Source organism: Hyaena hyaena, unplaced genomic scaffold (assembly GCF_003009895.1).
Source record: "Hyaena hyaena isolate Hyena2069 unplaced genomic scaffold, ASM300989v1 scaffold_1077, whole genome shotgun sequence".
Classification (NCBI taxonomy): Eukaryota; Metazoa; Chordata; class Mammalia; order Carnivora; family Hyaenidae; genus Hyaena; species Hyaena hyaena.
The window spans coordinates 298,931-323,932 of NW_024081713.1; the positions used below are offsets into that span (position 1 = coordinate 298,931).

The window sequence follows — 25,002 nt, forward strand, 5'->3', positions numbered from 1 at the left end:
TTCTGTGGTGTAAGTAATCTCATCACAGCTGATTTCAAACTAGTGATATGATAGCACTGAAAGTAAAGCCTGGAAGTCCTGTGCACAGGTGGACCCCTGTGTAAACTAAGCAGAGCATATGCTGGGACTAGAGGTCACTCCTTTCTCATTCCATATACCCCAGTCATGTCTGGCTGGAGGAGGAAACTCGACACATCGTTTTCACAGTGATTGGAGGGGTGACTAGTCTACATGCAAAATTGGGTCCCAGGGCCTGGCTGGTTTCTGGCCTGATGGCCTCTGTCCTGGGAAGCCACTCAGTGTCCTGCCAGCAACTGCTGACATCTAGGTGGTGAATGATACATTCTGCACTCTTGGTACTTTCAAGGCCCTAAGTTCCTTCCCCATCAGCTGACTTGACTCACCTCAGCCATTGCTGGGGTTACAGTCTCTGTGGCATGGTCCACGTGGCCCTTGGCTCATGCTGGGCTCCCATAATTGCTGTAGGCCTGCCTGTGGTTCCCACCTCAGCCACCTTCCAATACTGACTGGGTGCAAGCAGGGACTTCCTGATCCCCAGTCCAGGTGGCTGAGGACACTCTGGGGGCAATATGAATGAACTTCTCTCTGTGTAGTCTCTGCCTTTATTTCTTTTCCACCATATAGATAGTGCCATGCTAGCCACAGAGATTGCTTAAGAGAACTTGAAAGCTCCCTGGTCTTCCTCATCAAGGAATGAGTGCCAGTGGTCTGGAGTCCCCTAACCTGTTTGCTTACTTCTAAAACCACAAGCAGCATTCTTTTTAATATTTTTTTTAGATTCTTTTAATTTTTTAATTGGGGGGAGGACAGAGATAGAGGAAGAAGGAGAGAGAGATATAATCTTAAGCAGGCTCCACGGTCCTCTCAAAGCTCATCGTGGGGCTTGATCCCACGATCCTGGGATCATGACCTGAACTGAAATCAAGAGTCGAATGCTCAACTGACTGAGTCACACAGGGGCCCTTGCAGTATTCTTTACCCTGACTTTCAACTTAGAGTGGTCAGCAGGGTTCAACCCTTCTCCTCTCTGTCCTTCCCTAGGCTGTCTCCCCTGATTTTTATTTCCCTTGCCAAAAGGCTTCTACCTACATTTTCTCTTTGGAAAGCCACCTTTCTTATATACCAAGTTCTCCCTGCACATGACTATAGAAGGGACACATGAACAAATAAATACACTATTTATTCTCTCCACAGGTACAAAGGGATAAGAGCAGCAAATAACACAAGACATCAAGCTTTGACTCCAGAATGTGGAGTCAAAATGATGAAGCCTCCAGTCCCTCAAAGTTTCTTCCATTAATTGTTCTCAGGCTGGCATATACTGTCATCTTACATGGACCAAGGTGTGCAATCTCAGGGGTACCATCCCACCACATTAATTTCTGCTGCACTGATGCTACTTTCTTCTTTTTCATGGGGTTGACTTATCATGTTTTTAGGTTTGATATTCATATTTGCAAGATTTCTGGTTTTTAAGATTACAGTTGCAAAGATGTCAGGTTTGAGATCCCAATCTTTCTGCCGACCTTTTGAAATTACTTTCTCCTTCTCTGCCATAAAGAGCTTCATGATTTAACTTTAATGGAGAGAGAGTAGGCAGAAGAACAAGGGGGAAAAATATCCTACCATTACTTTCCTACTTTTGAATATTATGTTAGTTCACAGTTTCTAATACATCATTGCTATCCTCTCCATAGGAGGAAAAGTGAGTGTAGCTTCTCTGCCCATAGTTGGGAACTGACTTTGTGCTTTCCCTTTTATTTCTTGCACCCAGGGGTGGTGTATATTCTTTTCCTTGAAGGAAACACCCTTGGGTGGTGGTTTCCAGAAGAATCCCTTCCTCTCTGTTCTGGCAGAATAGGAAGTAAGGCCAGGTCTGTACTGCAGACCTGTTTGTCTCTAATTTGAGGGGTAGGAAGCCTACCTTGACATCAGTACTGAGCATATTTGACCTCACACTGCATTTGGGAGAAACAGGTACTTGCTCACATATATTATTTTTTTTCCTTTTAGGTTGTTGCTCTGTGGCTACACTCCATGCTCAGGGCTCTGGAAAGGAGGAGGGGTACCTGACAGTTCTTAGCTCTAACGCTTCCTCCCACCATGGGGAGTCTTCCTTCTTCATTTATTTGTTCTAACTTTTACATTTAATCAAGGATCAGCTTCAATCCCAGTTTATCTGTCAGCTACCCATCACCTATTTTAGCCTGTATTTCAAGTTATTTATCGGTCAGTCTGATTCACTGACCTGATAGAATGCTTTTGAAAGTAGTGATCATGTAATTCTTTGGATCTTACTACATGTGGCATAATAAAACCTTTTTTAAATAAATTCTAATTCACCAATTAATAACTGTAGTGCATTTGATATTTTACGAGCTCTTATTCAGAGGCTCTGCTCTATATTTAAGCACTTCACATTCTGGAAATCTACATCTCATAGGATGCACAGCTATCTCTGGCAAGGGATCTGCCTCTGTAGAGACAAGAGACAAGAGACAAGAGACCAGAGACGAGAAGACTTCTGGCTATCTTGTTTTCATGCCCAGAGTCTAAGTTCTGAGACTCAAGGGCTTGAAACAGAACCATAGATGAGTCAGCAATTACCCTGATGGCAATTCTCCCAGAGAGAAAACATTGAACAACTGGAATGACTTGTCCCTTCAGGGTCTTAAGTATTTAGGGGGTAATCTTCTCACTGGGTATTTCTAAATTATTTAAACTAAATTGGCCTGCCCTGTGGTCTGTTCTCTCCACAGGCTCTGAAAGGCGGACTATTTCCTTCTCACAAGTGGGTAGCTTTATAGCTTAATCAAAATGACAATTACCTAAGGCATTATGCCTATTATAAACCACATCCATTACAGGGTCACCAAGGCAGGGAAGGGGCGGGGGGAGGAAGTTCAGGCTGCTAGTATAACTGGAAAGCGGGCTTCTCTTCTTTGCCTTCTATGCTTTCCCCTGCAGGTTGCAATGAGTCAGCCTTTGGTGCAATTCATCCTTCCCGGAGGGAGGCACTTAGTGGACCATTTCTGGGGTCAGTATGTAAGCATGCTAGTGCTTCCCATCTACGTATCTGATATTCACGACAGCCAGGAATTCAGGCTGCCTTTGTCCTCCGTACCTCCAGATCATTTCTTCCATGACACACAGGACTTCCATTATTGTGACAAGAGGAAAAATAGAGAGTGCCGAGATATGCAGACATTCCAACATTTTAGGAGCAGTCTGATCTAGGGATTTATATTTTTCTATGTGGAAGCCCTAAAAGTGGTATTAAAACCAATGGGTAGATGTTGTACTGGAGCTGTTTTCAGTTTTATCTAACCATTCAACTAGGCCACACCTGCATGGATGGGTACACTCAAAGAAATATGAGCAGTACATAACATTTTTAATGACATTAAACTTTGACTCCAGAATTAACTAGAAATATGGAAGCTCCAGTCTCTAAAAATGTCTTCTGTGAGGGTTATCAGGTTGGCACCTAATGCTCATCTTGGCAGACCAAGCTACCCTGGTTAAGTACTAATCCCACTCTGCGATATTTCTTTCTTCTGTACTGATGTAGCAGAAATAAATTGATGTTATTTTTTCTCTTTCATGAGGTTATTTGTCACTTGATCTCTGGTCACACTGGTTACTAAAACCAAACTTCTTGCAGTAGGTGGTTATGGTCACTTTAATACTTCAACAATTAGATTAATTCTCTATTATTCCACGGTCGTGTACTAGCCCTCCCCTGTGGTGATTTGGACATACTATTTGCACATAAACTTTTGCAGAACAAATTAGGTGAAGTGAAGTGAGGAGAAAACTGGCAGAAGGGAAATGTTTTCTTGAGTCCTTAAAGCAGGGAACAATTTATCCCCTAAATGAGATCTTCATTCTCTGGGAGGGCCCCATGGCTAAGCTCATTAAAAAATAGAGCCATAAGCACATCATAAACCAGGTAAAAGGTCTCAGTGTGATCCTTGGAAAGATGCCAAGGTAGAGAATCACAAAGGGAGGTTGGGGACCAAGATGAGAAATTTGGATCCACCTTGCTCTGTGGATATATTTCTCCAAATGACAGTGAAAAACTGCTTAGAGACAGAACTGTATAGATAGAAACTTGGCTTTCTTTCAGGAGATAACCCTATTCATTAGTTTTGAAAACAAGAATTGTCCTTTCTGTAAAGATCTATAGAAATGAGATGGGATAAGATAAAAATAAAGTCATGCTTATATTTTAATGAAGATAAGATGCACTGAATTCTTAAGCTACCACTGTGAGAAAAGGAACAAGGACATGAGCACAGAATAAGTACAAAGAAGACAGTTTAGGGGTATTGCTGGGGACATATGGATACACAGGAAGTGGAGTGGGTTTTTTAGAATATAAACAATTAAAGCTAAATAAAGTTATATTTTTGGCTGTATGATGAATGGATTTAAATATACTATTATGGGACAAGAATCAGGTACTGGTGCTGAGACTCTTTTAAAAAATTTTTTAAAAATGTTTATTTTTGAAGGAGTGAGAGCAGGAACATGAACAGGGGTGCGGCAGAGAGAGAGAGAGAGAGAGAGAGGGAAACAGAATCTGAAGCAGGCTCCCAGCTCTGAGTGGTTCCGTACAAAGCCAGATGTGGGGGTTGAACTCACAAGCAGAGCCATGAGATCATGACCTAAGCCAAAATCAGAGGCTTAACCAACTGAGCCACCTAGGTGCCCCTAGTACTCAGATTCTTGAAGAGGATGTTTTTATGGCTTCTTTAAAATAACTTAGAAGAGAGTGATACAAACGATTATTCATTCTAAGCTCTCTGGAGACTACCTGAAGGATTTGGCACAAAGGATTTGTTTCTGTTTTGCCTAACTTGAAACTCTCTCAGGGTGGAAACTGGATGTTGCCCAATGACATTAAAGGCAAATGGAAAATCTATAGTTACTTGGGACAATACATTTTGGTGGAGACATCCAATAGATGGCCTAAAATCTGGGGATCAAACAGGAGGAGAGAGTTTTTTTCCTGAGAAATCAGAGCATTTAACTGCTCTCATGTATACGTGACAATTTATAAAGCCACACACATGCTTAGGACTTGATGCATGCTCAGAAACAATTTGTGAAAACCCCATGCTGCCATTTTTGGCTAATCTCTAGGCTCAGTGCAAGCAGGAAATTAAGGCTAAGGTAGAGTTGTAAATGGTCTGCCTAAATAGTACTGCCTCAGGACACAGACAACCTGCAAAGACTGGGAGAGATTTTTTTTAAGCTCCTAATATTCAAGGAAATGTCTCTCAAAATACTAGCTGAAAACAAGCTGAAGGAACAGCTTTCAGAGATCACATATGGAAACAATATAACCTTTGCAAAAGTAGATTGGAAAAGTCCCTAATCAAATGGATGACTGGGCATCTGGGAAACATCTAGAGCTAATGTATTTAATGATGAAAGACTGAAAGCTTTCCACCTAAAATCAGGAACTAGACAAGGATGTCCACTGTTATTAACCATTGCTATTTAACATTGCACTGGGAATCTAGCCATAAAAATTACTTTTGAAGTGTATGGAAGTTTAGATGTTGAGAGGGACTTCTTGGGTGGTGCATCTATTACATTGTTTGACTTGGGAGGTGGGTTTACTGTGAGTTATTTATCAAGCTGTGTCCTTGTGATTTGTAAATTTTTATATCTATATTATGTTTTAATAAAAAATCAAGGCATGTACTACTGAATAAAAAATTAATGTTGTCATTGCGTGAGACTGTATTTTGGTTCTCATATTACTGCTTCCCTATCTTTGGATTAAATAATAAATCTATTTTTAATGGAAGATAATAAAAATATATAAAAGCTTATATTAAGCTTCAAGTAAATGAACAGTAAATACTTTCTACAGCAGTTACTTTTCCATGGAGAATCCTGTGATATGGTATTTCTGATTTCAGCAATAAAAATCTCACTGGAGGTTGCTGATGTAAACTAGAGGAAAGCTCTGATCTGATGATTTTACATTATTAGCCTGGCTGTTTTTTTATTGCTTCATCCCTCTATAATTTTGTGAACATTATGATGGAGAAATGGCTCTTTATTTCCCAAAAGATGGCTTACAAGTTATTATTTATTCATATATGCTGATTTTTTTTTTTTAACCATTACTGTCTGAGACTTTGAATGCATGGAAAAGAAATCTTACTATTCATACTTTGATTAATGCTAAATTCATTAAATTTTGTCCTTTTGGTATTGCCTTTGACATTTTAGAAAGCATTTCTGTTTTCTATCAATAGTATGATAAATCCAGAAGCATTCTGGTATTTTCTTAGCCACGTCATGGAATCAGGTGCTTTCCAAGGTTCCCACAGATTTTCCCAGTTCCACATATTATGCTACTTAACCCAACTTTTTTAGCATGAGTCTTCATCTGCCATTAAGGCTTTCTTTGAGCCTGATAATTTACAAAGAGGAGACCATAGGAAACCAGTATGGGGGAATACAGAAGATCCTTGCTACTGTGATATGGAGGACAGATCAACTGAAGCCACAGGACAGCAGAATTCTGCCCTGGGAAGCATCACAAGAGCACAGTGAGAATGGTACTTCCCAGACTCAGAGTTGTGCCCATTCTGTATAAGCAGTCACTTTGGTGGAAACAATGGAAACATACTGACGGTGAGATTAGCATTTGGTTATTTCAATAAGTAAGAGCCCAGGGTAATTTGGCCAAGCTCTGACAAACCAGTCATTTCACAGCAGGCAAAACAAATCACTAGCCAACTGTAATTATGGGTCTTAGATGGTAATATGAATAGACAGTAATATGGATATAATGTGAATCACAATGTGTTAGTTTGGTAAGGCTGTCATATCAAAGTACTATAGACTTGGTGAGTTAAACACAGAGGTTTCTTTTTTTCAATGGTTTTGGAGGTTAGAAGTCCAAGATCAAGGTGTCAGTAGGGTTGATGTTTTTTGGGACCTCTCTCTTGGATTGCTGATGTCTATCTTCTCCCTGTGTCTTCATCTTTGTCTGTCTGTGTCCTAATTTCTTCTTATTGTAAAGACATGTTGGATTGGGGCCCACCATAATGACCTTATTTTAAATTTACCTCTTTAAAAACCCTATCTCCAAATATAGCCACGTTCTGAGGTACTAGGGGTTAGGATTTCAACTTATGAATTTTGGAGGGGGCGCAAGTCAGCCTATAACACTGTAATACTTTCTTAATCTTGGTCAGGTGTATTGACTTGCAACCAATGTATTATGTGTAATAGTATCACGTTCTCAAGCCCATGCTCCAAGTGCAAGTCTTTTAGCAGGTCTTTCTGAGGTGAACATGGGTGTGAAATATAAAAAGGAAATGGAAGCATATGATAATACCCTATGACTTCTTTGTCGAAGACAAATGAACATTTTAGTGGAGTTTTGTAGCTGGATATATTTTAATCAGCCTACACATTTGCAGAAGTATTGTAAAAGTTGGTTTTAAAATATCTGTGTTACTAAAGCACTGCTTTGTCCCTTTCTCCTTTGTTCAGTAATTTTGGAACATATGCTAATGTAGGAGGATATTAGAAATTAATGACCCTCATAGTCAAAGTGAATAGATTTGAACTCATCCTATTTACCATCAAATCTCTTCTTTCTTTAGTATGACCTATGTCTTTTAATGATAATACAGTTAACTATCACCTACTGTTGTTGCAAAATGTGGAATCTTTGACTTTCTTCTTTTCTTTCTCCTTATTATAATATAGCAATTGGAGCCAAACAGATTCTGGGTTCAAAATCTAGGTTTGCCTTTTAGTTTCTGTGACCTTGACATGTTATTTATCCTCATGCTTTACTTCAGTTTTCACAGCTGCAAAATATGGGACAATAACAGTCCCCATTTCATCGAATTGTTGATAGAGTAAAATGATAAAATAGATGCATGGTAGATATTACTAATCATTGCTATTACTGCTAAGTACCACTGCTTCTACCTCTACATTTTCTCTAATAGCTGCATATTTCTCTGTGTTCATGTTGCTCCTGTCTTGATACAAAAGATGGTCTTCTTGCTACTCTGGGCTCTTGGAAATCTAATGCAATCTACTCTTTTCACCCACTTTTATTCCTTATCTTGCCCTGTTCCCTCTGTAAATCTTCAATGACTTCAAATTGTCCAGAAAATGAGGTTCAGTTGTCTTGAGCTGGCTTTTTAGGCCCTTAAAGTTTTGGATGAATGTCCCTTTTGAATTCTCTTTGGTCTCAATCTGCTCTTAACCTGTTGTGTGGTCTTGAATCAGTCTGTAGACTTAGTACTGAGGATGCCTACGCTCGAGATTTATTTTGAAGATCATTTAGTTTAACTTCTACAAGTTCTGGCTTTGAGAGCTCCATTAACCATTGGCTTTGGAAAAAACCAATCAACTTTATTTTGGTAATCTGTAAATTGATATGGTTCTTAAATTTAAGTGTGCTTAAGAATCACTTGGAAAATTTATGAAACATGGAGATTCTAGCTCTTATTCCAGAGATTCTAATAATTAAAAAAATTTTAAAGTTCAGGTATAGCATACAATAAGTGTACAAAACTATACTAATAGGTGTGCATCTTGATTTTTTATGTGTATACTCTTGTATGAACACCATCCAACTTAAGAAATAAAATATTTCCAAGCACCTCAGACATTTGTCAAGACTTCCCAGTCTATGTCTCTTCCAGACAGAGTCCCTATTCTAATTTAAGTTAGAAGTTTTCCAAGTTAAGAAATAATGTATTTCCAAGCACCTTAGACATTTCTCAAGGCTTCCCAGTCTATGTCTCTTCCAGACAGAGTCCCTATTCTAATTTTGGTGTTCCGTTTAGATCTGGTTTTATCTCATTCTGAATTTCTAATTCAGATGAAGAAGTACTTTGAGTAAATTCACACTGTCATCCCCGATTTAGATATTATTTAGAAACAAAACAACAGAGGAACTCCCTTTCCTTTGATTCTCCATCTCCTCAAACCTTCATATTCTTCATTATTATTCAGCTCTCTAGTGGTTCCTTCCAAGCTAGGCTAGAAATACAGAATGTTAAAGTTAAAGGTCAGGAGTTCCAAACCCCATCTCTTACAGCAACTACTTCTGCAACATCCTTGGCAAATGGCTTTTTACCCCTGCTTGATGGCTTCCAGTGCCTGACATGATTGCATCACATTATTGGATTTTTTTCTTTGCTAGAAAGTGCATTCATATGTTGAGCTTGATAAAATATATTTTTGATGCATTGGATCATAGTTCTACCCTTTAGAATAATGAAGATTATTTGGTATTTTTTCCTTTGTAGGCCTTTCCAATATCTAAGACAACTGACACATACAGCCTAAGATTTTTCTTCTCTGTTACTCGGAATTAGGAATCCCGGCACCTTAGTGGATCCTGCCGTGGCTTTCAAAACCCTGACCCCGAGAGGTACTATGCAGTTAAAAGTCATAATAACCTACCAGGAGAGAAATTATACTTCACACTGTAACACAACTGGTGAGGCAATAATGGACAGGTTCTACTGCACTGGGACATACAGAACAGCCTGTACCTCTTCCCTTCCCTCAGGGCCAGCTTTGTGGATGTGCAACCTATGCAGCACCCCTGGTCTCACGCCTACATGGTCCCTATGCTTGGTTTGGAGTTCTGCCATGGCTATCTTAAAATTCTTAATATCTTTTGGGAAAAGAGCCCTGCATTGCATTTTACACCGGGTCTGACACATTAAACAGTCAGTTCTGCCTTTCTGTTTGTATTGCATTTGCTAATGCTCTATATATTTTGATTTTTCTTCTTTAATAATGCTTCCTAAAACTGCCATTAAGAGTGTATTATATTTTACAGGCCTTTTTACTTATTTCACTTATTTCAAAAAGCGTTTCCTTAGAGCAATGCAAATGGGTTCAATATTATAATCACACTCATGTTATAGATGAACAACCTAGGGCTTAAAGAAATTAAGTGAATTGCCAAGTTTTTTATAGCTTATTATTTATAGCTTATTATTATAGTTTATTATAGCTTATTATTGTCCAAGAGAGCTAGGACAGAACTAGGTCTCCTGACTTCAGTGTCTCTCCTGCCCATCTGCTAGAATTGTGCTATATTCCTTTTTTTTTTTTTTTTAATTTTTTATTTCTAGGGGAGAGAGAGAGAGACAGTGTGAGCAGGGGAGGGTCAGAGAGAGAGGATGTCACAGACTGAAACAGGCTCCAGGCTCTGAGCTGGCAGTCAGCATAGAGCCCGACGCGGGGCTCGAACCCACGAACTGTGAGATCATGACCTAAGCAAAAGTCGGACGCTCAACCGACTAAGCCACCCAGGCGCCCCACTATATTCCATATTTTCAGGGTTCAAGTTGGATACTCTAATCTTACTAATTTCCCAGATTCCTACAGTTCCCCTTTTACTTTACTCTCTCAAGTAAAGAGAGAGTATCATGCTTCCACTTGACACTGTGTATCGCTGACTCATATTTAGTCTGGAGTTCCATTTGCTCCTCAGGTCATTTACCCATAATTGCCTAGTCCTTTCTTATCTAATAATTGAAGCTTATTTTTCTACCCTAAGTGATTTACCCTGAGCTTGCATTTTAAAAAAAAGTAATCTCAGGTTAATTTTGAGAGAATTCCAATTCTGATCTATAGCTAATCTCCAGATCATTAAGGATGTTCCAGTAATTGGAAAGAAATCGCCATGTTTTTTTTTTTTTCATTAAGTGCTCATCTAACTTGTGAAGGGAAGTTAAACTAACTTAAGCTGCTGAGACTTGCCTTATTCGACCAAAAAGAAATCCAAAGCAATCCTATGAAAATGTAGCTTCATTTGCAATTATATTAGTCAGGGGAAGGGAAATGGAGAGTATAATATAACAAGGTTATAATGACTATCTTAATGTGGCAAGGTTGATAGTGGCATGAAGCCTCAACATTGGCGTTACCTCTGCACACTCCACAGACTGATCTCTTAGCATGTGGGCTGTCTTGCCGGAGTAAAACTGTGCAGTTGGTGTCTTTGTCTTCTGGTGACAACTCTGACTCAGTCTCTGCTTCCTGAAGAGTCCAAGCTAAAATATGTATTTTCATATGCAGTGCTTACCACCTGAGGTAGTCTGCTAGCATTATTAACTAATTCCTGGAGGATAAAAATAAAAGGACTTGATTGAGCTTATTTAATTGTTCTTACATCTGTAACACTGCCAGCTAAGGAATACTACCAGTGTAAGCAAGTGCCACTGACCTAGAAATAAACTGAACTGGTAACTTCCATACTAGTCAATGACACTAATCTTCCCCAGTGAAGAGTTCAAAACATGGGCTCTCTCCTTGTTCACTCCATTTACTTTACCCCCGCATCCAATCAAACAACTAACCTGTGGCTTTTATCTCCAAATACACCTCGAAAGACTCCTGCTCTCCATTTCCACAGCTACACCTACCAATACACACTCTACTCATATGCCATATACTACACTATCCACTAAAATTCATCAGCACTGCTTCTCACCTGGTCTCTGCAATAGACTCTTAACTGGTCTCCCTTGGGATCTTTATAAGTCATGCTCCACATAGCCATGAGATTGGGTTTCTAAGAAGGAAAATCAGATCATGTCACTCCTCTGATTACAGCTCCATCTTAATTCTGCATCCTTTTAGTCTGTTCTTCTTTTAAAAATAGCTCTTAAGGGGCACCTGGGTGGCTCAGTTGGTTAAGCGTCCAACTTTGGCTCAGGTCATGATCTCACAGTTCGTGGGTTCGAGCCCCACATCAGGCTCTGTGCTGACGGCCAGCTCAGAGCCTGGAGCCTGCTTTGGATTCTGCATCTCCCTCCCTCTGTGCCCCTCCCCCACTTGTGCTCTGTCTCTCTCTGTCTCAAAAATATATACACTATAAAAAATTAAAAAATAAATAAATAAAAATAGCTCTTAATACCATCTATATACTCCCCCTTCCTTATTTTATGTTGTTCTCTTCTTTCTCTCAACCCCAACTTAGAATAAAAACAAGGGGCCTCCCGTTTTGGTCATCTCCCTATGCTTTCAAGAGTGTTAGCACCCAGTAGGCACTCACAAATGATTCACTGAATAAATGGACCTTTAAGCCAGGGCTGAAATACAGCCCATCTCTCTGTTAGACCATTTTCTTCAATACCCCAGTGCTGACTCTGAGCCTTGGCAAACACTGGCCCCCGTAGTGTTGGCCTTCAGGACTGGCACCTCCTCTGCTTATCCCTTTGGCTTGGATATAGCCAGAGACCTCACTTTGATTAGAGCCTGGCTTCCCATCTTTCCCATGTGCCTCTTCTGCAATGTATCTTCAGGTCTACAATTCTAGGAGGAATTATCCCTCCTATCTGATTTCAGCCTCTGACTAGTCATGTCCTCCTGTCTTTCCTTTCCCTATTTCCAGGGTTGACTAGGTTGCTATTCCCAGCTTCCACTGTTCTAGCTACCCTCCCTGAGCCAACGGGTACTTGCAAGTCATCACCTATCCTTTAAACTCTGCAGGGTTCAGTGGATCCCAGGTGGAAAGTGCTTGGAGCGACTAAGCCAGATGAGTGTTTCTGTCTGATCACATAACATATGCAGGATAAATGTTTCCTCCAAGCTGAGATTTGCAAGTCCTCACTGCTTAAAAATAAGCACTTGTTTTTATAAAAATAGTTTGCATATTTGTGCTCGCTGAGTCCACCTATGAATCTATGATGAGAATACCATCGCTTGGCCCCGGGAGAAAAATTGAGCTGTATTTGAATTATTCCCAACTGTTCTCTGATCTTAAAACTTAGCAGTTCACTTACAAGTCAAAAAAGATTGCAAGAAGCAGCTGGCAAAACAATCGTAATGGCAGAGATGGGATGTTGAGCACAACTTTGGCTGGCATTTTCAGGAGTTTTAAATGCTTGGCTGCAACTGTCACTTGCATAAGGATTTCATGAAGATTAATAATGTAAGAAAAAGGCCATATTTCAAGTAACTGAACACGGTAACTGTTAGGACTTTTTCTGGCAAAATAGAGAAGAAATCTGTCTCCTTGTATGTCTATACCTATTTTTATCCTGTTTTTCTTCTTTAAAATCTGTATGCTGTTGTCAAGAATATCTCAATAAATTTGCATTTCTATTACTATTATAGCACGGTAATAATAATATATAATAATGGATACATGTATGCATACATGCAGATACATATACATGTATGTTTGTACATATGTATAATATTTCCTAGGGTTATTTGATGATAGGAAATAATGTGACTAAATGAAGTGGACTAGCAAATGTACTACAGGAGGTACACAATAAATATTAGCCATTGTTATTATTTATTATTATTTCTATAAATTATGAATACATGAGAATAGACAAGGAAAATCAACTTCCAGCATGACAGTGTGGGGGGCTCCACTGTCCTGCTCCCCAGTGAAACTGGTAAAAACTATAAAAAGTCAACTATTTAAAAGCCTCTGGAAAATGGTCCTAAGGGCAAAAAGCAAAGAAGCATCAAATCAAAAGAATCTTTAAAAAGTCAGTAAGAGAGTAATAGTCTGTAGTATTTGAATCCACAAATTCCTCCCAGCTTAGCAAGGCAAATATTCCACCCCAGGAATCTATAGCCAAGAACACAGGACTCCCACTCTGCTTGCACAGAGACAGAGGGCGTTCTTAGGGTGAGGAGGGTGTCAGTATTCTCAGCCTGCCCAAGCTGAGGCTAATTTCCAGGTGAATGTGGTTTAAAAGGTTAGGGTTCCCTTCTGAGTATAAATCCTAAGCTGATTCAGATCAGTTAAGAAATATGCAGTAAACCATGGGGCACCTAGGTGGCTCAGTCGGTGCTGTGAGCCCCGTGTTGGGATCTGTGCTGACAGCTGAGAGCCTGGAGCCTGCTTCAGATTCTGTGTCTCCCTCTATTTCTGCTCCTCACAGGCTCACACTCTGTTTCTCTCTCTCAAAAATAAATGAAAAAAAAAAAAACCCCACAAAAAATTTAAAAAGAAGTATATGGTAAACTCTAGAAGAATCTTTAAAAAATGACTCCAAAGGAAAAAAAAATAAATTACAATGTTGCATTAGAAAATATTCACTTAGTGTAAACAAAAGCAATAAAAGAGAAACAGGATAAAAAAGACATGACATACAGAACAGAAAAGGTAAAATTGCAGACATAAATTGAATTACAGTTGATTCTCATTCTCTGTGATAGTTATGCCCAAGAAAATGAATGTTAACTCTATTGCTAACTCTAAACAGAAAACCCACTGCCAAGAACAACTGAAGTTTCCAAGGGAAAGAAAGTATGTGAAGAGAGCAAGCCTGGATGGTCTATCTTACATCCTTGCTACTAAAGGTGTCATCCACAGAGTAGCAGCACCTGGGAGTGTGTTCGAAATGCAGAATTCCAGGTCCCCATTCTGGAACTACTGAGTCAGAATATGCCTTTTAACAAGATCTCCAGGGCAACGGTTCCTGTGACATTCAAGAAAGCCCTGGAGGATGTACAGCTAGGTTGACTCATGCTTGAGGAAGTCTGCATGGGGAGGGGTGGAAAGGAGGACAATTCCAAGATCCCCTAAGAAGGAATAAATGTTATAGCTCTGGCAAAGGTTTCAGTCTGCAGGTGGGTATTTTCTTGAGGAGTCACGTGGCCAGACATCAGTGATTTGGTAGAAAGATTTTGCTGAGATCCTATTCTAGCACAACCTTGTTTCATGTTATTTGAACATATTTAGTTAAGTCAGTATTTAGTGTTACTTGTTTTTTTACTTTTTTGCCTGAAATCTCTCATTTTTTATGGCAATAGGAGAGAGAGAGAAGGCTGAACTCTGCATCCTAAAGGCTAAGCTGTTTCCTAGCTCTTTCTGTCCTACTCTGTGCTTCTGTATGGAATACCAACATTTCCTCTTTCTCACATCCATGGCCATTGCAAGCATCAATGAAACAATGTTTATGAAAATGCTTTGAAAACTGTAACTGTTGCTAATTATTTCTAAGCCCATAATTTCCTTTTCTTCCATCCTAATGACTGGGGATAAGATAACATTCATGGTCTTCCCTTCCTAAAGAGCTCTTCCCATATATGCCTCTATGTGCATTATGTGTGTCCGTTCACCTGAGCAAAGTAAAATACTGAAGCTCACAGTATGATTATAGATTAGTAGCAGCAGCAGCTACTGTTTATTCCCACTTCCTCCAACTTCACATTAAGCATTTCCATCTTACCACAGTCGTGATAATGTTTCCCAAACATTACTGTCTGCAGTTACAATCCTTTGCGTTTTACTCTTGCTTCCAGATCGCTGTGTCTCTGTTCCAGTCTGGAACGCACACTGGGGACTATTTCATTTGTGGCGTCTTCCTGTTCAAGCCTTTGGATGGTTTCTTTTTCACACCACACAGAGCTAATTTTGTCATTAACATTTCAGGAAACACACAGTGGCATTTTAAGTGAAATACAAATGAGAAAACTCTGCTGTTCATAGTTACTCTTTTCTCCCAAATTTGAAAAGAAATCACTATCAAATTACCCGAGTCGTATTTATCTTTTTTAAACTGTCTCGGTTGCTGTCATTATTCTGCCAAACTCTCTATTCCTAGGCCCTTAGATAGAAATTATGCCCCTTTTGGAGCTACAGTGGGGGGAAAACTGAAGCATGATGTATTTAGAGAAAAAAATTCCATGAGGCACAAAGAGAATTACCTCCCTTAGCACATGGGAGGTGCACTTGGCACATGGTCCTGCCGTGTTGGCGCTAGTAGACGTGAATGTGTGAATCCATGTTGCATCGAAACAATTTCTGGATCATAGTAATCAGTCAATAGTAGTTGATTGGCCAACTGATTGATGCAGAAACCCTTCATTTAACTGGAATTATAGATGAAGATTATGCTCTTAATTTTTAAAAGCTAACATTTTATTGATTTTTTTTTTTTACTCTGTGCCAAGCACTCTGGTAAGTACATGAAATGCATTCTCATTCACTTCTTTCCCTGCTCAACAGTCCCATGAGGTAGTGACCATGTCTATGGAAATGGAGCACATTGGAATATGTGAAGAAGTAATTAAGCTTCCACACTGAGTATTAAATCCATTAAGTATTAATTAATTTAGTCTTAATTAATTAATGGAATACATGGGAACATATGTTTTATTTCATTGGGCAAACCTTCCCAGCATTAAAATTAGCCAGCAATTATTAAGCATTTATAGTGTGCCAGGCACTATGATGATTTACATAATTATTTCATTTACTTCTAATAATTGTCTTATGTGGGAGATATATTATTAATATCCTCGTTTCATGGAAGAGAAAGCTGAAGTTAAAAATGTTGAAGTGACAAACCTAAGATTAGAAAAATAATAATGGGGCCAAGCTTGGTAATCAGGATTGAATGCTAAGCCCACTTGGTAGGAGACTTCAAGTCCATTGTATAGCTCACCAGTGACTCAACAACACTGGCAAAAGTCACCCTCTCCTTGCCCGCGATCTCCTTTGAATTCACTTGCCTTCCTGGATGAGGAAAGAGCCAGGGAGTGGTCACCAGATCTGTGGCCTGTAGGACAATGGAGCAAATGTCTTCTAGGGAAAATTATTTTACACACAGCTTTGTATCCTGTTTTATTTTTCACTTAACATTATAAGGTGAATTTTTCTAGTGTTATTAAAAAGCCTTAATAAACATAATTTTCAATGGTTGCTTGCATTTTTAAATCAGGTGATTGTAATTTAATTATCCATCTCCTTATTATGACTATTATTTCTGTTTTCTGTTATGTTACATAATGCTGGAAGAAGCACCTCTTTACACAGAACTCCCTCCACACCTCTGATTTATGTATAATGCCCAAAAGGAAGATACCTAGAAGTGAGTTTTAGGGCTTGGATATTTTAAGTCTCTTGATGCACATTGGCAAATTGCCTTCTAAAAAGTGCTGTTCCACTTTATACCAGCCTCAGCAAGCTCACTATATCCTCATTTCAGGTACAGAATTAAAATAAGAGAAACCTTTGCTAATTTTATGGGTGAAAAACTCCATCACATTATTATAATTCCTATTTGGTTAATTGTAAGGTGAAATATTTTTCCAATATTTACCAGCCACTGACTATCTTTATTTGACCATTTTCAGTACCTATTTTTGTGGTGGTGAGATTTTACTGCTTTGTTTGTATTCCTTATCAGGGAATTCAAACTTTTGCCATATTTACTGTAAATATTTGTCTAGGTGTTGCCTCCTGCCCGGAGTGGAAACAGAAGGAAATACATTGCTGAAAGCAAGGGAGCAGAAGTGGCCTTCAACAAAGGAGTGATGGCAGTTTCCAATGCTACAAAGAGAGCCAGCAAGATAAGATTTAGGGGGTATCCACTTTTAGCTCCACACTGAATGATAATAAAGCTTATATTTTGCTGTAGACCAGGTGGGCAATAACTCACTGTTGTTCATTGAAAGAAAAGTGGTGTATTGCTTAGAGAAACCTAATCTGTCTGGTAGTAGTTAACAAATAAATAAGAGTGTCAAATATGCAATAGCACCTGGCAAGAACTTAGTCCCTGCCTACACCCACCTTCTTACAGAATAGGAGACTGAGGTTCTGGAGAGATGTGTTTGGCTTTGATCCAAATAACATAGACTATCACCAGGTTTTCAGTTTCAAGTCTTTGCAAATATACCATGCTCACTCACTCTCTTGCTCAAACCAGTTCACATGGAAATATTTTTCTGATTAAAATAACAACCATAGTAATAATAAAATATTTAACCTGGTGTATTTTAGTCGGAGTTCTTAAGAGAAATAGAACTGGGGCACCTGGGTGGTTCAGTGGGCTGAGCATCTGACTTTGGCTCAGGTCATGGTCTCACAGTTTGTGAGTTTGAGCCTGGCATCGGGTTCTGTGCTCACAGCTCAGATCTTGGAGCCTGCTTCATGTTCTATGTCTCCCTTTCTCTCTGCCCCTTCCCCACTCATGCTGTCTCTTTCTCACAAATAAACGTTTAAAAAACGTTTAAACGTTTAAAAATTTTTTTAAAAACTAAAAAAAAAATTAAGAAATAGAACAGAATGTGTGTGTGTATGTGTGTGTGTATGTATGTGGGTGAGTGAGTGAGAGAGAGAGGGAGGGGGAGAGAGAGAGAGAGAGAGAGAGAGAGAGAGAGAGAGAGAGAGAGAAAGGGAGAGAGATTGAAATTTATTTTAAGGAATTGTCTTACACAATCAATCATGGAGGCTTGGTAGGTCTAATGTTTGTAGGTTAGGCAGCAGGCAAGACACCCAAGGAAGAAGTGCAGGCTGAGTTCCCAAACTGCCTGCAGGAAGAATTCCTTCTTGCTCAGGGGAGGTCAATCTTTGTTTTATTATGTCCTCCAACTGATTGCACAAAGCGGAGCCTCACATTCTGCAGGGTAATTGCTCTACTCAAAGTCCACCAATTCCAATGTTAATCACAATCCCTGAAACTTTTATGGAAATAACCCTAATAAAAAAGCTAGGCACCAACAAAAAATTAAGCATCACACCTGGTGAGAAGGGTAACCAGAATGTAACTAACCTTAAGATTTTTGGTAGTTGAGGTTTATTTTCAATGGGATATATCTCATTAAGACATATAACAGTTTTCTCACTTGTTCCCATTCCACTTAGAAAAAATATTTCAAGTTGCTATCATTCTTCTGTACTTTCTGATCTTGTCTGTGACCAAGCTAGACTGTGTAGAAGAAGGGGGATGTTTTTTTGCACTGAGTTCCTAAGAAGTTAGCTTCTGTAGAGATGTAATGATGTTACTGTTCTCTATTCCCCTGGGCCTTTTGTACCTTTTCATTTTGAGTTCAGCAGCCACAATGAAGTTAAGATGATGGATGTGAAATGGACATTTTCTGGTTCAGATACAATTATATCCTTTTCAGTGGCTTATTTTTTAATTTTAGTAAATATTCATTCAGCAGCCTCAGGTAGTAGAACTAATGATTACAATTTTGCCTCAAACAAAGAAGGAGACAAATACTGTAATTATATAAAGTACAAATCAAATCACCTAATTAAATAGAGAAAGAAAATCTGCAATAATTACCGGGTATAGGCCAATTAACAATGCACTGAAAAAGGACCCATAATTTTAAGAAATACACCGATGCCTGATTTATCAAAAGGCAAATGCAAAAAACAAGTGCATTTTCACTTAAAATAATACAAGTTTCTTGTATAATAAATTAACTCAAATGACCCCTCAGGTGTCAGATTGTAGACTTTCTTGTCTGTATTTCTTCAGGGAATTAAAAAGATATTTAAATTATGTGTTCTGAGTGCTAAGAACTTTAATACTTAATAGTGAAAATTTAAATACTTCTTTGTTAAATCTAAACTCCAGGAAGCCTCTGTGGTTACTGCCAGCCCATAAGAGCTGTATTTTGTGCAACTGCTCAGCTCTTAGGCATTTGGTTTACTCCATTTTCCTCAGCACCATGGTTGACATATACGGCTTTTTCTGAATGCTCAAGTTATTTCCCATAAGGGCTGACTCTGCTCTGCCCAAGGAGACTCTACATCTATCAGAAATCGAAATTGTGCTCTTCATCTTTACTGTCTCTTTCTGTTACTATACCAATTACTTAAAGCAGTAGTCGTTCAGTGTGTGTGTGTGTGTGTGTGTGTGTGTGTGTGTGTGTTCATATAATATCATACTCTGCCCCTCTCCAGGAAAGATTGAAGTGTTCACACCAGAGTGTTGCTGGAAGCATTTCAGAGCCTGCTTCTTGGCATGATGTAAGGCACTAATCAGACTGGATTTTATGACATCTGAGGTTTTAGTTACAGAATCTTGATAAAGATGACAACTATCAAGATGCCTTAGTCAAATGACGTTCAGTATTAACTCAAATTACATTCCAAATTCCTATGCCCTTTCATCTTTATTTTCTTAAACTGTTAAGGAGAATTTCCATTAAGAATCCTCACCTTTTCACATGCCCCACAGCAGGGGAGTTCAGGATTTCCATTCTCTTCCTTACTCATACTTGCTCCTGCTCAGTGGGTCACCTTAGCCCTAACTTCACTGAGAAGATGGCCAAATTCAAGCAAAATGTTCCCTAATTTCTTTACTTTGCACCTCAGAATCTTCCTGTAGCTATACTCTTCACTGTTTTGTCTTGATTCTATTGTGTCCAACTTTTCCCCAGATCTTGCTCTTCAATAAGGTCTTCTATCATTAGTTAATCCTTCTTCATCTATAAACTTACTTAGGTCACTTCCATCCTGAATCTGTCCTAGTGCATCAGATATTACTTCCTTCTCCTCTTTCTGTAATGGCTGGAAGGCTCCTACTACTTATGTTTCTTATACTCTCTTAGCTACCCGCCCCCCATTTTGGTATATGTCCCATATTTTTTTTTCTAAAATTGCCCTTTTCACACTTCCCAGCAACTTCTAAATGAATCAAACTAGTAATGAAATCAAGTGATTCTTTTTCACTTCCTAGCCTCCTTGAGTTCTCTGCAACATTACAGTCTATTTCTAACATTCCTTGCCTAAAATTTGTTCTTCTCTCGGTTTTCCTAAAATGGCCTTGTGGAACATTTCTTATCGCTTGTATCATCACCTCTCTGTTTCCTTCACTAGCTCTTTATTCAATTTTGTAGTCTAGTGGGAAGAGCACCAGTATTACAGGCTTTACTAGGATTGAAACTCAATCCTAGTTTCTTCATAACTTATTTATTATCCTGGAAATTTCTTATACTCCTCAGCCCTCAGTTTTTAAGGCTGTAAAATGGGGAGTGGGTATAGTTCACACCCCTGGGTTTTAACTGTGCTATACAGTCTTAAGAATCCCTTTCATATTTCTCAGCCACCACATGATTCCCATCTTCATTTCAACCACAATAGCCACATTCTAATCTGGTTTATGTATTGGGCACCCACATGGATTTCCATCACTAGGGAAAGGTGAGTCTGGAAATGCAAGTATCTGGACAAGTGAGTTCAGTGACTGTTAGCCTATATGAATTGATAGAGACCATTTCCAAACATAAAGTTTGATAAAGGAAAATATGCCATGGGATGGGATAAAAGGGATGCTGGGCATGCCATCTTTTGGGATGGTATTCAACATGGCAGCTCATGGTGGTGCAGGAGTGGGAAGGGGAGGTGGCATCTGGACCAATAAAGCAGTTTACTCTTGAAGTCCTAGCATTCATCTCTACAGTTATATTTTGTTCTTAATGCAAAAATTCAGTATTTATTTTCTGGAGTCAATATGAGAAATATGTAAGATAATATTTTTAAAGCATTTGGCAGAGCACTTGGCACACAGCCAGCAGTTACTACATTTATTTGTTAAGTACTTTCTCTGCCACATTAAATGAGGAAATGCTGACATGCACTTTTCATATAGTGGCCCAACCACATTCTGCTCAAATATATTAATAGTCTGAATTCAGCTACTCGTTTTGCAAAATCAAAACACAGAAAAGTGGTTCTATAATCAGGAAGGGGCACCAAAAGAGGTATTTAAAATTATCTAGCTATGAGAACTACTCTTTTAGGTTTCAAAGAGTGAAAGGAAAAAAAAAAAGCACAGTTTTGTTCCATCAGATTTTGCCCTTTGAAAACTGGAGAGGTCAGAGGTTCTCCGAAAGGAGGGCACCTGAACTTTGGAAGCCCACCTACAAAGTTTCTATCTGAAATGCCGCAAAGATTTCACATCCCCTACTCTAGAGGGACACTTCTTCCCCGAAGTAAAATTCTTTTTGTTATACCACATCATGCTGGGCTGGGAAGATAATACTTGTGATTGCTCCTACATTTATTCTCCCTGCAAATTGCTGCCAGGGCACCCCAGTTCTATGTAGCGAATCATTATTTTGTCACATCACAAATATCAGCAGCATCTAGCTGATTCCACTTAAAATCAAAAGACTGAAACACACACACACACACACACACACACACACACACACACACACACCAGGAACACAGCCCCAATCTCAAACGAAGCATTAAATGTCCCTAAACTTCCTGCAGCAGGCTTGATGTTCTTTTTATGCAGGGAAATGGAGCCACGGTCTGCAATGCAGCAGTGGCTGTTTTCTTGATTTGCTTAGGTTAGTTGTAAAGGAATTTCTGCTCCTGCTGTGCCCATTAGCACTTTCCTCAGGCAGTGACTCTTCAAGAAGTTGGTCACTAAGCTTAAAACCAGTGCCCTCGTCACAAAAGATGCTAAGTACATTACTTCTTCCTCTGCTAAATTTGATGATGATCACTATTGAGTGGAATATGTCACAATTTTAAAGTCCCTTACAGTTTATTAAACACTTACACATATAATATGCTGTCCCCTCCTCATAACCATCCCGTAGATAGATGGGGCAGGGCTATGCCCTTTATTTTCAGATAAACATAAGCAATGACTCAGAATTTGCTGATGATCACGAAGCTAGGAAAAAAAGAGAGATGGAACTCAAAACCAAGGGCTCTATGTTTGAAGCTGGAGTTTTGATCACTAAAGCTCTCATTTCTTCTACAAGAGTCTCTGCAAGCAAACAGGCTTCTGCCAAATGGTGATGTGATGCTGAACCTTTAGGCACCCCCTTCCTTTCTCTTCTCCTCAACATCCAGGACCCTCATGCAGACTCTGTCTCCCCCCTCCAGCACTGGACTTTGTGCTCTGTTTCCTGGGGAGGAGGATGAGTCCTTGTTCAGCTCTGCACTTCTTATGAGTGAGAGGCTGGACAAATGATTGATAGTGGCTGTTATGGACCCTTGGGTGTCCCCAAATTCCTATACTGAAACCCTAATCCCTGATGTGATGATATTTGGAGATGGGGGCTTGGGGAGATAATTAGGTGTAGATGAGGTCAAAAGAATAGGATGAGATGAGTGCCCTTATAAGAAGAGACACAGAGCTTTCTCTCTCTCTCTCTCTCTCTCTCTCTGTCTCTCTCTCTCTCTGTCTCTCTCTCTCTCACTCTCTCCATCCCATGTGGGGACAAAGTGAGAAAGCAGCCATCTGCAAGCCTGGAAGAGAGCTCTCACCAGAACCAGATGACACTAGGGCTCTGATCTCAGACTCTTAGACTCCTGAACTGTGAAAAGGAAATCCCTGCTGTTTAAGCCACCCAGTCTGTGGCATTCTGTTTGGTCACCCATGCTAATAAGCAGCTTCCTGCATTTCTTATCCTGGTGTGCGCATTTCTTTTGTAATAGGAACTCATAGGTGCATAGGCTTTAACTTAGAGCAATGGGCATTGGTGATAGCACAGAAGAACACACAGTCTAGTGAAGTGTAATGCTGGTCTGATCACCTTGGGATCTTCCCTTGGCTCACATAAGGCAGCATTCCAAGGGGAGATAGCTATCAGCTACTGCCTTTCTACTGCCCCCTCTATCCCTATCACAACATGAGCTCCCAGAGAACTGAAGACTGGTCCACAGGTGAATGGGGATTGGTCAAGGAGTGTTAGTCATGGTTCAGCCTTTTCTTTTTATTTTATTTATTTATTTATTTTTTGCCTTGTGAATATGGGGAGTTATTTTCTCCCTGGACTTCAGTTTCTTTACTGGCAAAACTAATAAAGTTAAACTAAATCATTTTGTAAGCTTTCTTCTCTTTCAACAGTGGACTCCTGTTTTCAAATGTAATATAACATAGGTTGTCAATACATAAAACACATAGATACTGTGCTTTTCTTTCCCTTTTTCAAAAGAGTGACCTGTTAAGAAAGAGGAAAGTGGCTATAAAGGAGAAAGGAGGAGATATGGAAATGAGATAGATTTTCATGTATTTTTTGTGTGTGCTTCCATTTAGCCAACATTTAATAAGCTCCTTTTGGATAGTAGAGTTAAGGATGCAAAGATATTCCAAGACCCTGTTCATGTTCTCTGGTTCTGTAGGGGACAACACATAGGGATCAATAACTAAAGCATGAGGTGAAAATGACATGTGCACAGCTAACGTGCTGGGACAGTCCAGCAGTGAGAGATGAGAGACAGTGAAGGGGACAGAGACAGAGAGAGGGTTGGTACCAAAGGAAGTAGTTGGTCTGAACCCTAAATAATTAGAAGGCATATATAATCCCCTGTTTATGGCCATTTCTGAATAATGACTTATACCTTAAAAGAGGTGAACTGGCCGCCTGGGTGGCTCAGTTGGTTAAGCGGCCGACTTTGGCTTAGGTCATGATCTTGCTGTTTGTGAGTTCAAGCCCTGTGTCGGGCTCTGGGCTAACAGCTTGTAGCCTGGAGCCTGCTTCGGATTCTGTGTCTCCCTCTCTCTCTGCCCTCCCCTGCTTACTCTCTGTATCTCAAAAATAAAGAAATGTTTAAAAAAAAAAAGAGGTGAACAAAGGGAGCACTGCCTATTTAGCTCCAATGAGACTGCATGTATGTCCAAAGATCATGCCAGCCCATCTGTAGTGTCTCTCCTAATTCTTACTCAGATTCTCAGAAGGAGTTGCTCCTTAGTTATCTGGATTAGCCATCTCTATTGATCAAATTTATCAAGTAGCAGCTAATCTCTCACACAGAGACCTCCTTTCTTTCATTACACCCTAAGATAATTCTCCCTTCATAGACCCAGACCTGTAAAAGTGGAATTTTGTAGCACCAGAGTCTGATAGCATTTTAATTAACTCAACTAAACCTTCCTATTACACTCAGGAGCAAAAGTTTGGAGGTTAATTTAGTTTCCTTAATTACAATGATAAGGTGAGATAAAAATTCTGATACAGTATAAGTTTTTAGCCCACATGCTTAACTACCCAGGGTTGCTGTAATATTTGGTATTCTCTGCTTACTGAACCCAGGCTCATTAATGACACCTCTAGATGCAGTAATTACTCTCCATATAAAATTACTTGCTGATTCTAGACCTGAGTGACTCATGAGACAGATGGGTTCAGTTCCAGAGAGATTCCAGACCTGTGCTGCAGTCACAAGGCATTCTTTTAATCAGGGAATTTTGGAAACATCTGATTAAAAAGAGAAACATACCT

At 39.4% G+C, this 25,002-nt stretch overlaps 1 long non-coding RNA gene across 1 annotated transcript; it reads left to right on the forward strand.

The window, feature by feature from the left end:
- Nucleotides 1-14,491: 14,491 nt before the first annotated feature.
- Nucleotides 14,492-17,439, forward strand: LOC120223977. Its single transcript, XR_005526434.1, has 2 exons — nt 14,492-14,640; nt 17,248-17,439. It is a non-coding gene; the product is annotated as an uncharacterized LOC120223977 (long non-coding RNA).
- The last annotated feature ends 7,563 nt before the right edge of the window (nt 17,440-25,002 follow it).